The sequence below is a fragment of the Netta rufina genome, assembly GCF_964035555.1.
Source record: "Netta rufina genome assembly, chromosome: 3".
Classification (NCBI taxonomy): domain Eukaryota; kingdom Metazoa; phylum Chordata; class Aves; order Anseriformes; family Anatidae; genus Netta; species Netta rufina.
Window position 1 is genome coordinate 47,096,554 of NC_140125.1, and position 10,483 is coordinate 47,107,036.

Below are 10,483 nucleotides of genomic sequence, written 5' to 3' on the forward strand. Positions count from 1 at the left end.
GTGTAAGAGTACCTAGCCTCCAAGACCCTCACTTTGTCTTGCTCTGCTCCCCCTCACAGTACTCTTGACAAGGCTTTGAAGCTCTTGGAGGCTGCAGCTCCTTCCTGGGCCATTTACCAGCCTCCTCGCTCAGGGCAGATCTCTTCTGCTCCCATCCCACCCAAATGCTTTGAACTTCAGACTAGTCTGAAGCACTGCCCCTGCACTAGGATCTCTAAGCATGTCTTTGGGGTGTCTAGTCCTGCCTAGCTGATGCTCCTGAAAGCTTAACCTCTCAGGCTGACTGATTCCTGACTCTTCTCCCTCCCCAAAGCTTTAATGTACCACCAGAAATGCAGGGCTCCTTGCTCACTTCATGAACTACACTCTGAGTATGACCTAGCATATACCTACAGGTTTTGCTCAGAGTCGAGACTCCAAAAGCAGTACTTTAAAAGCAGACTCTATAAAAATGCCTCTTCTTTTAGCTTGTCTTTGTCTCAAGGGATTTTAGAGGGGAAGAAAATAGGGGAAAACCAAGCATTCTCTACTCCAGAGTGAACAAGTGGGCCAGCTTCAACCTGTCTCACTTCCAGAGAGTTGTTGAGTGTTATTGACAGGTCATAGACCCAGGCTGGATAGGAAGATGGTGATTCTGCCCACATGGAAGGAAGCATGAGCACTGCTCGGGGATGTATCGTATTTCACAAGTTATATGGTCTGACAAGCTGCCAGCTTGCACCATCCATCCATGTTCAACAGTCTTCTTTCTTGACACACAGAAACATGACACAGCTTAGCCAGTCACCCAAGAAGGCTGTGGAAGAGCTGTGAATGTACCTTGCAACGCTGGAGATGCAGGTTGATGCCTAAGGGCCTTCCTCATACCATCTTTGGACAGAAGTGGTTTTTCCTAGTGCTAGGAGCAGAGGAGCTGGTGGGGGTGTGCTGCTCTGCAGAAACCAACTGGAAGCTGAGGAGGAGGTGAGATGAGCAGGGACAATGCAGGGACAACAACGGAGAGAGAGGGATCCAGTAGGAAACAGAGGAGAATGAAGGCAACAAAGTTGGCAAAAAAAATTAAGAAAGGAAAGAGACAGTATGCAATGGGAAGGAGCTTGAAACAGTCAAGGGACTTTTTAAGCCACCATCTTGTGGCTACCTATGGTGCGCTTATCATGGTTGAGTTCCCAGTCTGTCTGAGGCCTCAGGACTGATGAATACAGATGGCATTTCTGAGAACAGTGTTGTTCACCTTCTTGTGACCCATCAAACTAAGGGGAAGAAAGAACATCCCAATCTCTTGCTAACACCACTGTACAAACCTGAGAGCAAGGAAGGCTCTGAACCATGCAGCCCAAATGTGTCTCATCATTGTTCCACAGAGACTTCAGCACTGCCTCAACACTGACCCTCCAGGCTCCAAATATATAGCAGAAAATCCTCCACTGTCCATTATCCCTCTGTTATGGTTTTAACTGAGACTGGATACAAATTTGTCCTTGTTTAATTTCATCTAGTCTTACAGTTTTCCACAGGTACAGGTTAGCATAAGATTCTCAGAGATGTCAGTGTTCCTGCACTCAGTCACTTAGGCAAGTTTAACACCATGCCATTAAATTCCCCTCACCCGGTGCAACCTTGTGTCCAAAGTGCATGGTGGGGACATTCCGCCCCCCCCCCCCCCCAGCACTTCACATTGATGGGCAATACTCCGAGTGACAAAACTGATTTCCCAAAAGCCCCAACTAATTCTCCATTGTGTGATTTCTCTGCACTTCCACAGCTTTGAGTGGGAGAATCACACTCTGTGAAATACCGTATTTGTTACAATAATGGCTGCAGTTTGCTAAGGAGCATTCCAGATAACTGCATGCCCTGTCTGGTAGCAAAAAATAGACTTCTGCGGTTTTAGATTATACCCTCTGGTTACAAACAAAATCAGGGGGAGGAAGGGGACAACTGTTACACAAGAAAGCACTTTGTCTTTTGTTGTGTGGTCAGCTTACCACAGCTCAGTTTCTCAATTCCTATACGTTTGGAATCAAGAAGGGAGAAAGAAAGCTCCAACTGATTAGGCATGCTTGATCTGGATGATCCCTTTCATGTTCCTACCTGTTGATGCTGTTTGTTTTATTTCACTTTCCCAACCCCTTAAGACAATACAAATTGAGAATCAATTAACAGTATTAACTCCTTAGCAGACTTCAGTTCTATTGTGCAGAAAAAAAATAGCTAACCTGATTAAAAGCACAGCAGTGGTCACAAAATATATAGATACTATTTCTTGCAAACAACCACGCAACAGGACAGTCTTCAGTTTGCTTCCCAGAACCAACAGATCCTCAGTGATCAGTAACAGTATGGTTATACAAAAGCATGAGTCAGGATGCATCCTTTTTTTAATTTTTTTTTTTTTTTTTAATTCAAAGACCACAAGAGCACACCACACTGGGAGATGAGCAAACGAAAAAGAAAAAGGCAGTTCTGCAAGATTTCCTGTTCCGTGATGTATGGGTAATTGGCCTATATTTGTGACCCCATTTTTCTTTCAGGTCTGTAGCTGTACTGCAGAGATGCAAGCCTTTGGTACAAAGCTGGCGCTGTGAAGGAGTGGTAATGGTCACCACTCGATACAGAGAGAATGTTGAATGAGGCACATGGTGTTCTGTCATGCTTTCTAACTTTCACTTAGATCTAAATCTGAAATGAAGCTTCAACGCTAGTCTTAAACAAAGGGAGAAAAGCAGACACAGAAAGAGAAAACAGCCCCTGTCTCAGGCTCTACTCTCTGAAGTGCTCCCAAGCTTCAGCTGCTCGGCAAAGATAAAGCTCAAGGCAGGGTGGAACTGTTTGCTGCTGGCGGTGTTGGTGAAGGTGCTGCGGCACAGGAAGAGGCCCTCTGCAGCTCTACTCCCTCCATTGACAAGGAGAGGGGAGTCAGTGATGTTTGTGTTGCTGCCCCCAAAGATCGTGCTTTTCAAGAGCAGAGCAGCTGTCTGCATGGTTGGCACAGCAAACTGTGCCTGCTTTGTGCACCTTCAGCCCGCAAAGCTGTTGGGTCACAAGGCATTTCTGTTATGAAAAAAAAAAAAAAAAAACAAAAAACAAACACCAATTGGCATGAGCTATGATCATATAGTCTACATGGGCTTCTACAGGCACGTAATTCTTCATCTTTCCCCAACAAACATATTTTCCATCACATCCCCTACAATAACAGGCTAGAGTCAAAACCTAAGTCCACCTCCTAAATTTTTGTTTACGGAAGGGATTCTGACTTTCTACTTCAAAAACAGAATGCTCTTTGCAGTCAATCTCTAACCCACTGTTGTTATTTCTTCAGACTTTATAATTTTTAACTCGGGTTAATCCCTACACCTGCAGCTCACCACTCTAAATCACCCAAGTCGATATCTCCTTAACTATCATAAACATGGTCATGTCCTGCACGGAAGGGAATACAGCTTCAGCAGCATAAAGGGAGTTTCCTGCACCAAGCCATGTCTCTCATGCTGGCTGTCGGCACTCATTTGGTTCAAACCATTTTACTTGCTCTCTGCTACCACCAATTGCCCTCTCACCTTCATTGTTCCTTGTACTGGTCTCTCAGTTCTTAGGTATGTGCTTGATTTCTTTTTCTTTGTGTAAACCAGATTAGCTTGAGTTCTTTCAAAATGATACTTGGTATTCATTTCTGCACATATTCTTAATACTTCTCTGGTCTCTTTTGTATCTTTCCACAGTTTAGCTTAATGCATTCTGATATTTAATACAAAATGAGCATGCACACATTGTACTCAGAGCGGAACAGCTACTGTAAGCTAACATAACATTAATTTATTCTACACTAACTTCTCAACTTAGATGAGGCCTATGGCCCCAGTGCATTTATTTTTTTGACTGGTACTTTAACATCCATCAAAATACATACCATCAAATTAGCACACATTTATTAAAACTAGAAACTAGGGGAAGAGAATGTATTTGAGAATTTGGAATTATTTCATGGAAGAGACCCATGAAAGTTGGTTTTACTTCTCTCCAGGAACCTTGGATTTCTGATGCCAGCACCATCCTACAGCTGTAAACACTCCTTAAAGGGACCTGCAGTGCTAAAACCAGCTCAAAATCCAGATTTTCCCAGATTTGTCTACCAGGTTCACATTCAGGTGCCTAACTTAAAATTTCCTTAAAGACAATTAATTCAGCATACTGACTGGGTGTAACTGAGGAATACTACTTTCACAGTGCTACGCTTGCAATAACTGAGTGGGGGCATGTCTTGCTTTTATTTGCAAGATGTTTCTTAAATCTACAATTTATTCCTTAATGATTTTTTCTAAATTTCCTATTTCTCCCACTAATATGTGTTAAACTATGAAGTATAAGTGTACGTAATTCAAACCTCTAGGATTTTTATTTATTTATTTATTTTTCTGAAAACCGGAATACTGTAATTTTTCCTTGGTTTGCTCAGAATTTTTCAAAACTTTTTCCTTTGTTTTTCAAGGTTATCAGTTTCCTTTTAACAAACAGAGCACAGCTCTCCCACTTTGCAGTTGGAAGGAGATGAAGAAAACATGAATTGCTACACATCAGTCACTCATTCGAGCCACTTGGCAGGTGCCTTTTCCCTCCAAGTTTGCTCAGCCTGGTCTCTCAGCAGACCCAGCCCTGCTGTCCATCATCTCTGGCTCAAGGCCTGCAGCAGCTGAGCATGGAGTTGGGCCCAACACAGCCATGTGTGGGCCTCTCCAGCTGCAGGCCGCAGGTGTTCCTTGCTCCCCCAAACCATCATGATCTCTCCCCGTTGCCCCTTTAGGTCCTTGTGCACTCCTCAGATTCTCCTGCCTGAGCCCACAGCCCTGTAGGTCTCCCAGCCTCTGAGGTGGCCCAAGGAAGAGCCTCTCCCATCGGCTCAGCTGGGGGACCGTGGGATGGTGACTCTCCAGCATCAGCCCTGAGGATAAGAGATGTGGCAGGGGGCTTGGGGGGCTCCAGTTCAATATCGTTGCTCACAGAGCTGAGCCTTAATCCCATAACCTAACAGTCACCGACATAAAAGGAAAACCTGAAGGGACTTCACCACCCTCTCTCCTCCCTCAGCATTTCCCAGCCATGTTTCACCTCCTGGGAGGGCTGCACACCCCAAGCAGGAGAATTCATGTGGCTGCAAAGCCTCTTCTAAGGGGTCTGCAGGAGTTTGTGGCTGCAGGGTGCTGAGCCCTACAGGCCCGCTCCTGAGAAAGGAGCTGCAGGATGAGAGCGGCCCAGGTGGAGGATTACCGTAACCTCTGGCTGTGGAGATGAACCCTTCATCACATAGCCTAGCACCAAGCACCAGAATTGTATGCCCAAAACATAACAAGAACATCACTTCAAAGTGATTCTGCCACAACCACCTAGCCACAAATCCAACTGGAAACACAGCTCTGCCACACACGGTGACTTTCCTAGTGGTGCACTTGCAGCATGCCCTCCCTGAAGGACATTTGGTAGCTGAAATAGCAATCTTGCAAGCATGAGGTGGAAATTTTTCCACTTCAGAGCAAAAAGAGCCGAAGCACCTCTTCTTGCTGTGAAGGCATGTGATACTTCTACAGGGGAACTGTGCAAATGACCTGATTTTAGTACCTTGTATCTGTTGTGGTTTCCCCATAGCATTTCAGCAATTGAGAAAAGAAAAAAAGAAAAAAAGAAAAAAAGAAAAAAAGAAAAAAAGAAAAAAAGAAAAAAAGAAAAAAAGAAAAAAAGAAAAAAAGAAAAAAAGAAAAAAAGAAAAGAAAGCACACTAACACAGAATTAAAGCTGCTAAGAAACTGAAAAACAACTGTATGGCTTGTTTTTAAACTTAGATAGATCCAGTATAAGGGTCAGCTGCAGTTACCTACACAGTGCACAATCCAGTTAGGTTATAAATTCATATTTTCCCTGAGATTCTTTCAAGCACCTAGGGTTAAAAACCTTAAGCTAGGGTCGTCATTAAGCTACCATATTTGCAAATGATGGCCTTTTTTCTGCTGGATAGTTAGCATGTACATGAACTTCTGCATAGATAAATAGTGTAACAAAACTGTTTCTACATGCAAACAAGGCAGTTTGCATGCACAGTGGCAGCCAGATTGAGTCTATCTATCCCCATAGTAACTAATCTTCCATGTAAAGGCCCATTTGGGTAGAATCACGAAATTATTTAGGTTGAAAGAGCCCTCTAGAGGTCCAGCCTCCCGTTCAAAACAGACCTAACTTCAAAGCTAGATCAAGCTGCTCATGGCCTGTCAGATTGAATTTTGAAAATCTCCAAGGACGGAGAACGTGCAATCTCCCTGGGCACCTGCTCCATTCCTGGAACATTCTCCTGGTGATTTTTTTATTGTATCCATGCAGCTGGAATTTCTCCTAATGTAATTTGACTGTTGCCTGTTGTCCTTTCACTGAGCGCCTCAAAAAGAGTCCAGGATTGTTTTCCAGATGATCCCAATAACTGCAGAAGACCACAGTTTAACCCCACACTTCTGCCTTCACTTCTACAGGCTGAACAGCCTCAGCCCTCCACAGGTCAGACCCATCATCATCCTACTGGTCCCTCTGAACAGCACACATACAAATCACCTGCTACCAACTATTTGACACCATCTGTGAATGTGATGTGGATGCAGTCCTGCCTAACATCCTATTTGCCGTTGAAGACATAAAACAGTATCTGCTTTGCTGGTATTCAGCACTGAGGAATGTCACTTCTAACTGGTCACCACCTGGATTTCAACCCACCACCAACTTTCACAACCCTTTGAACCATATGAAAGTAATTTTCTCGCACCTCTGTATTGCACCTCTCCACAATTTGGCTACATATTTGCTATGGGAGTCTTCGGCTAAAGTCAAGGAAAATAACATCCCCTGTTATTCAAACCAATCACCTAATGACAGAAAGTGATCACATTGGTCAGGCACAATTTGTCCTTCATAAACCCATCTCGGTTGTTCTGAAATCAGTCACCTTTTGTGTACTTAGAAATGGCTGCCATTAGGACTTCTATCAAATTTCCCAGGGACTGAGGTGAGGCCAACTGGTCTGTAATTTCTTTTTCACCTTTTTAAAAGCTAGATGTAATGTTTTCCTTTTTCAAGTCATCAGGAATAACCTTTAATCACCATGACCTTTCAAAGAAGCCTGAGCAAGACTTTGTCAGTAAAGTCAGAAGTGAAAAATAAACAGTACCTCATTTGTTTTTTTAATCTTTATCACTAAGTCACCTACTCCATTCAGTAGCAGGCCCACATTTTCTTTGATCGTCCTTTTGCTGATGTCCCACTTGCAAAAAAAAACCAAACTGCTCACTACCTTCACATCCCTTGCTATTTTCAGTGTCAACCAAAATTTGATGTTCCTTATGCTGTTCCCGTATGTCTGTGCACCTTCCTTAAGCAATCCTCCGCAGCCCATCCTCACTCCCATCTTCCATGCACTTTTTCACATTTGAGTTCAGCCAGGCATTCCCAACAGTCAGTCTATCCTCCTGCCATGCCTACTCATTTTCTTGCACAGTGGGAAAAATGCTTTTGAAAAGCAGACAGCTCTCCTGACCTCTCTATGGCACAGGACAGCCTCCCATAGGATCTTGCCAAACAGATTTCTGAACAAGCTTCAGTTCACTTTCCCAAAGTGCAAGGTTATTACTCAGCTACTTATCTCTGCCCTCAGATCTTTAACTTGCTCATCGCATAGTCACTGTAGCCAGGGTTAGTGTTGGGTATGACATCTGAGCAGTTCCTATTCCTGGGCAACAGATTTAGCGTGCCCCCCCTAGCATGCACACATCCCCCCAAAATCCTGTCCAGCACTAAAGTAAAAATTGTCCTTGACACCACCCAGGAGTCTCCTGGCTTGCTTGTTTCTTGTTTTGTTGCTCTTCTGGCAATTTTGAGGTTGTTAAAAAATCCCCATGAAAACCACAGCATGCAGTCAGGGCACTTCTTCAAATTATTTAAGGAAGGCTTCATTCTCTTCCTTTTCTTGATCAAGCGGTCTGTAGCAGGTGCCTACCACAATATCCCCTTTGTTGACCTCCCCTTTATCCCTGACAATAAGCTCTCAACAGGTCTGTCACGTCTCCTATTCCATTTAGGCTCTGTATGTTCAAACTACCCATTTATGAAATCCTCTGTTTCTCTTTCCCACCTGCTGGCCAAACTTGTGTTCATCCCTTGTATCATTCCAGTAGTGCAACCCCACCACGTTCCTGCAGTGATCTCATAGCTTTGTGACTGCAGACTTCCCTTTCCTTGTGTTTATTGTTGCACATTTGGTCATGAAAAAGAACTTGAGATGAGGCCCAGTCACTCCCACATCCTTCAGCTGACACCCAAGTCCTGCAGTCACTCTAGATCCCCTCCAATGTCTCCAGGTCTGCACAGGTGAGAAACAACAACTAGTAGCCTCACAGCCTCAGCCTCTCAACACTGTACTAGAGATAGGATGAGGCAGGGAAAAATTCCCAAAACAACAGATCTGACTGGCAGGGGGTGCCATCAAGCCCTTTGCAGAAGCAAGTTGCTGACTACTGCTACCTGTCACTTTCTCTAGCATCAGTGGCTCCAGTGGCACAGATAGGTGTATCCCTCAATAACTCACTCTAACTTTTTGCAAAGGCACTACGGTTCTCCAAGTAAATATCTGCAATTGGAGAAAAAGATTTCTTGTTTAATTTCGCACAAATCAGTCCTCCCCCTGCTTAAGCATTACCTCTGATCCTCCCCTCCTTACATGCATTGGGGGATTGTGTGTCCTTGCTTCTCTGATGGCCACAAAGTACCTTTGGTTCCTGTTGGCCTTTCCAGATGCCACCCAGCCTGCTCACCCAGCAGCTCAGGGGCCTGTCCAGAGCACAGCTCCTGCAGGTGAGGCTGCAGCCTCAAAAACAGCCCCAGCCTTGAGGAAGAGCTGCAGCCACTTTGTGCAGCCTTCCCCAAGACAGCTACACCCTCCACAGGGCTGTGTCTGCGCTGAGGCCTCCAGTACGCTGGGGAAGTTGCTCTGGATAGCACTAGGCACCGTGGTGTGTGGCTTGTCACCATCATCACTGTGTCAGCTGTAGTGGTCTTGAGCACTGCCTGTGGCCTCACCGTTCACCCTTTCGCCATCTCTTTTACTGCTGTTTGCACATGCTGGTCACAGCGGGCCCTAGGTGTTAAGCAGGAAGCCAAAGACGAGCCTGCTCTACTACCCACTGCTCAGCTTCTCAGCCTCAGGTCATGGCTGTGTATCTCCCACCTGTGACCAGCAGGCAGGCTGCTTCCCAGGCATCATGCACTGATGCACACCTGCTTCGTCCCCATTAGATTTCCTGCTCTTTGCTCAACTCCTCATACTGCTTTTTGGTTCTCAGCTGTGGTTCACTAGTTCATGAGCATCAGGTCTGTCTGCGTCTTTTCTCTTGCAGTGTGCTTACAAGGCTTTGAAAAGCTTTTCCGAGGAGCTTACAAAGCACTCTGTTCCCCTCGGTTGAGTGACACACTTTGTCAAAAAACCGCAACACTAAAAGCAAACGTACAGCTCAACGCACAAAACAAATGTTTTCCAAAGTAACCTTTTAATTATATGCTCAGCCTTGTTATGATCTCTCTACTGTTCCTCAGCTACTGTATGAAGACAGCGCTTGAAGACAGTTGTGTGCAAGTGAACGAAGTTCCACCCTCTTTCAACTTACTTATTTATGGAGCATTTTTCCCCTGAAAGGTACACATTCAACTGCCACGACAGACCTAGCTGACTGATGATTTATTTCAAGGCCCTGGAGATAGACTGTGGCCCTTTTTTGAACAAAAATATATAAATTTTGCCCTCTAAAATGCTAAAAAAAAAAAAAAAAAAAAAAAAAAAAGAGTAAATGATTTGGAAAAGTTGCACATAAAGTTTGGAACTAAGTCTTTATGGACTTATTGGAAAGTGACACGTGGTACACTCAAGAACAGCTATGTATTTTTCCTATTATTCTGTATTTTAAAATCACAGCTGCAACAGCTTTTAGCACCTCAGTAGTTCCCAAAACAGAATATGTATGGATGATGTCTTTTTCTTCATTTTTATTAGAATTTAGTATTGTTCATGATGTATGAACAAAGGAACTGACACTTTCAGTGTTCACCGCAGTTCTCTTGGAGGTTCAACCTATGGTGACTCAATGGTCTTGAATAGCCAAGTTCCTTTTTTTTCTTTTTTCTTGGGTAGAAATAAATATAGTCATGTTGCAAGTTATGTTTTGCAATATGCCATTACAATTAGTCTGTAGAAGATTTTGCTTTAGGATGAGTGAAATCTCAAGTCTACCAAAACTGCATCTCTTGAGATAAAATTCCTATTTGTCCTTAGCTTACAAAAAACACCAAACCAAAAACACCTATCAAAAAAAAAAATAAAAAATGCATTTGGCATTTCTGAAACAAACAGTAAGCTTTGTCATCATAAAGCAAGCTCTGTAGTTGAGATTCAACTCCTGCA